The 5,127-nt window shown below is 31.8% G+C and overlaps 1 protein-coding gene across 1 annotated transcript in view; it reads left to right on the top strand.

Annotated features, from left to right (window-relative positions):
* The first annotated feature begins 4,745 nt into the window (after positions 1-4,745).
* LOAG_10083 overlaps positions 4,746-5,127 on the top strand; it is a 10,153-nt gene continuing 9,771 nt past the window's right edge. The window contains exon 1 of the mRNA XM_020448082.1: positions 4,746-4,914. The gene's annotated coding sequence lies outside the window, so the exon portion shown is untranslated. The remainder of the gene's footprint in view (positions 4,915-5,127) is intronic.

Raw genomic sequence — 5,127 nt, 5'->3', positions numbered from 1 at the left:
TAAAATGCGACTATTGCTGTTGCTAACTGATTGTTGATTGGGTGTTTATGTGACAGTGGACATTTAGTTGGAGACTTTTTTATATAGTTTATTCTTGGGAATATTCATCCGGTTTAGAAATATTCAATTAGTTGAACAAACAAGAAATTTTGCAGTGTTCGGTAATAGTTAACTCTTACAAATATTATGTCCAGTTATTTGCACCTCAAATTACAAATAGTTAATGGATCAATTTATCGATCTCATCATAATCAAACATTCAGTAACAATCAAACAAAAATGTTAAAAATTTATTCAAATAGAACTATGTTACATCACTTACAAACATTTTCTTTTTTTTTTAAAAAAAAAAATTCATATGTCATTTGTCATTTCTTTTTTGCGTAAAGGAAAATTTCTGCATAACATCTAAAGAATTTATGCATGAGCATTGCAATTGTAAAGTATTGTAAATTTTTTGGAAATAATGAATGCAAATTTTTATCACTCTTTGCTGATAAAATTATCGTTATCAAAGTGAAAATTTACTTTGATACAAAATATACAGTAAAATGTATCTCAGTTGAGCTGAACAGATTTTTCTAATAATGAGATTTTAACATGAATGATAAAGGAGTGATAAGAGAAGAGAAAAAACAGTTGATCATTTCATAAGTAAACCATAATTTTAAAAATGTAAAGTCCAATTTATACCTTACCAAAAAGTGACCCATGTAGCTTCCATGGTACAAAATTCTCGACAATGATCAATTTTGAGTAAATCGGTCGGGAATAAATTGCTTGATAAGGAATAACTTAATAAGTAAGGACATTTGAAATCTTTTTTCAGTTCATCTCAAAATAAGTCAAAACCACTTTTTTTGCAATTACACTCTTTTCTTTTCACATTAGGAAGTCATTTTCATTTCAAGCTAATTGTTTTATCGTTTCCAAAAGACAGCAAAAAGCTTGAAGCACAATTTGCATATATATTGTTCTCCGTGCTCATCTCCGGATGAAGAATATATTCTGTCTGAGTTCCCTCGGAAACTAATTAATTAATCGAACCAGATTTTCCCCCTTACTTTTTATTTACTTTATGTAAAGTTATTTGCAAAGAATAAACATGCACTCGACTTTCTTAGCTTCTTATTTTTTTAAAGCAATTTTTTGAAATTATCCTTAACCTGGAATAAATTACAACATTTATCTTCACTCATCTTTATTAACTTCTCAATTCCATAAATAAATTACAATAATATTATAGAATGCTAAGATACAGTCTGATTATCTGTTTTATGGTATTTCTATGCCTCAAAATATGCTTAAATGATTTATTTCTGTTATAGCCAATAAATGATGTTTACAATCCTTTAGATATTGATATTTTTTTTTAAAACATTTCACGAGACATGGTCGTCATCTCACAAAAATTGGCCGGTTTTTTTTCCCATTCTATAATCGAGAGAGAGAGAGAAAGAGAGAGAAGAAGGAGAAAGAGAGAGAGAGGGAGAGAAAGAGGTGAAATACAAAAAGTGAAATTAGTGAAGTGATATTGAATTCTTATAAAATGGTTCAAGCGTGAATGTATGAATGGATTTCATTGTTTCTAAGAAAATGTAACCAAAGAGAAAAAAAGAAAAAAAAACGATGATGATGTCGTAAGTTTTTTACGATCATTTTGAATGCAATAATATCGCTAAAAGTTGTCATATATTATCAGCAAAGAAAACCTCTCATAAATCAAAGATCAATTCCAAAGGTCACCATTACTCTCGCTTTTAACTTCTTCTAATATTTCCAGTCCAAACTTAGTAATTAAGTTTTCTACATCCTTACTTCTACATGAAATAGAAGTCAGTGAATTCCCTTCGCTAATTTTAACTACCCTTGTTGATTTTTAGTTCTTCAATAATTATTGAAAGTCTATTAATCATCTATATTATAGCTACCATTAATTATGTCTAAAACACTACAGAGATTGATTTCTTATCTGCATTTATTCCACAATATCGATTAAAAAAAGAAGCGCAATAATAATCACCACCCATGGAGGTAAGTAAATCAAGTTAATGCTTTTCATCTTCCTTTATTTAACTAATTATCACTGTATGAATTCAATTATAAGGACTTGAAGCATGAAGCATATCAGAGTTCATGAATGGGCCGACTAATTAACACATCACAATTTAAATTCAACTTATAATAAATGAAATGCCGGAACATTTATAATGGCATTGGGATGTTAAGTGTACATCATTCAAATTATTTCATGAAACGTCATATGGCATTTAAATTTGATCATTAAAATAGCCTAGTCATCCTCTTCGAGCTTAAAACTGGCTTTGTTTCGTCTAAACGTCTAGACGTCAAATATATCGTATTTTGACGATTCTTTGCTGATGTTTCTAAAAAAAAAAACATGCGCTTATGACAATGATGTGACACTGCCCAGTCGTGGTTGTTCCATATGCTAAGCAGACATTCGAATCAGCAGAGAGGAGAAGGGCAAGTTCATTCCAGTTGTTTTTTTTTTCTTTCAGAAGCAAAAAAATACTTAACGAAGAGAAATATCGGAAGAATCACTATGTTGTACACAGCAGTTCAGAGCGCATTACTATTTCATTGCCATTTTTTCTTTTTTTTTTTGAAATTTGTCTGACATAACTTTTATACGAAATCAATTCTTGTAAATGCAAACTTTGGAAAAGTTTTTGTCCCAATTCTTTACCATTCGTATCCCTTGACCTCTCCGTTCAACTTCAGGCTCATTCCTATAACTTTATCAATGAGAAATTTTTGCTTAATTGGTTTTTTTTTTACTTACAAGAAAAATCACAGTAATGCTAGTTTACAACTAATCGCAAAAGCTGTCAAAAACCAAGGAAGGACAGGATGTGTACCGTATTGCACCTTTGACATTAATTTTAATGAGGATGACAAGATGAAATAGTGCATACTGGGCGGCAATTAATTTGATGGATATCATATCTGTTTCACATGACTTTTCGCCATTAACAGCTGGAAAACTTAGAAAGATTGTAACTGTCATAATAAGTCTTAAGTAATACTTCGAGAGATGGCACATCTGAAATTCACAGGAAGATGAAAGTGACGGCGGTAAGAGAGAGTTAAACATCGCTGAGCCAGATATGTGATGAGATAAAAGGAGACACAAGAGAGATTTTATTTGTCTTTTTGAGAAATGGGTTGGAAAAGAAGATGAAATGAAGCTGTGGCAGAGAAGTGAAAAGCTTATATGATACAAAGGCGCCTAGAATCGGTCGAGAGTAGAGATGGGATGGAGGAGGGGCGAAGGGACAACTTGGCTAAGAGTAGAGTAGGCACCAGATCACTCAATCAAGCTAACTAGCAGTTTGCTTGCTTGCTTCACATCTGCTTAACAATCAGATTTCCGTCCTCCTTTTTACTTACTCATCCTGTCATCTGTCCCTTATGCAGGATTTGTGTCACAGGACAACCCATTTCTCTTCATCCATCCTCTAAGTTTCATCTCAGCTTAAACATTTACTGTTTGAGTTGCTAATCGTATATCATTGATATATCTCGCTGAATTTATCCGACTGCAACGTTTTTCATCCAATTGTTCGTTAAAGAAAAATAACTCTGGAAATTTCTTTTTTCCTTCCTACGAATCCTCTCATTATAAAATAAGAAATCCCGGGTTAACAACAACGAGTGAAGAATGCAAATGAAATATTCGATCGATTTTCTGATTCTTCTCTTCTATGTTATAGAATACGGTATGAACTTCCTTCGAGCATTACTTCCCATTTGACCTACCGGAATTTTCCGCTCCCCGCTACCTCATTAGCCAACAGGGCAAAGCAGCTATGTTCATTCTCATATTTCATGATGACATTTATTTGGGCTGCGTTAATTTCAACACTAATCCGTAACGGATACGAATGGTAAGGTTGTTGGTCGGTTTGTTGGTTCACTAGGTATCCTTATGAGGTGTTGTGGAGGCAGGGGAAGGGAAAGCAGGGTATACAGTTATTTTAATATCATTGGGATGTTATCATATCCGAAGTTTATCAAATGTTCCGTTGAGCTCATCTTCCTGCTTTTCCTGCATTTTTTACAAATCATTTTGCTCTAGGCAAATTTACCAGTTGATATCTAACTGCACTTTCCGGACTATTTTCAAACTTGTAAAAAATATTCTTTGACCCTTCCCAGTCATTTTTTAGGTCACAACAACATGCTATATTAGTTGATGTGGTAAATATCTTCCATGTGCTCCATACTTTATCATTTATGTTAACTCTCTGTTTCTTATTAGAGCAAAAAGTAAGTCATTGCTCACCTCGGCGTGTAGACATCACAAGTTATTCATTAGTTTATTCGTCGATCTATGACATTCCCTAGGTAGGATTATTCGATTTGTTGTAATTTATTGCGGTATTTAAGCACATTTAGTCTTTAATAAGCACTAGAAAGAAATCATTATTACCAATTTTCGAGTAATATTTATCACAATGTTCTTAAATTAATAGCATTGGTCAGTAAATTATTCTTTTTGCACCTTATTCTCACATTTAAATGTTACCTGAAAGTAATGATTTGGTTTTATTTGGTTGCTTGTTGCTTTTAATATATAAATGTTTTGAGATCAACTTATCTTTTTAATTCAAATTGTGTAATATTTATATATATTATGCATTCCCAAATCTTCCCGTTTTTTCTTTTCGTGTTTATTTGTTCGAATATATGTTTTCGTTTTGATTCTTTAGAAAATTTGTTTTCAGATCACGCCGATCAAATCGGGGTGTGATTCTGTGGGACTACTTTCTCAATTCATTTCAACTTTAAAGCAGTCTTGGTTCGTATCGCATTTGGATACGTATCACAAGGAGTGTAAACTTGCTGTGTGATGGTAGTTGTTATTTACTCACTGCAAAGGGTTTTCAGGTATGCTTTATCGTATTTATTTTTTTCCGTTTCATATTAAGAAATATCACACTGTCATAATAAATTGTTGTGTTAGCTGATTTTTTAATGGTTTTGATAGTTTGAAAGTTGTGAATAATGTCAGTGTTGCATTGCTGAAAGGCATATATATATGTATATATATATATATATATATATATATATATATATATATATATATATATATATATATAT

Source organism: Loa loa, assembly GCF_000183805.2.
Source record: "Loa loa unplaced genomic scaffold supercont3.2, whole genome shotgun sequence".
In the NCBI taxonomy this organism is placed as follows: Eukaryota; Metazoa; Nematoda; class Chromadorea; order Rhabditida; family Onchocercidae; genus Loa; species Loa loa.
The sequence above is the reverse complement of the archived record's forward strand: the minus strand, read 5'-3'. Positions and strand labels throughout refer to the sequence as shown.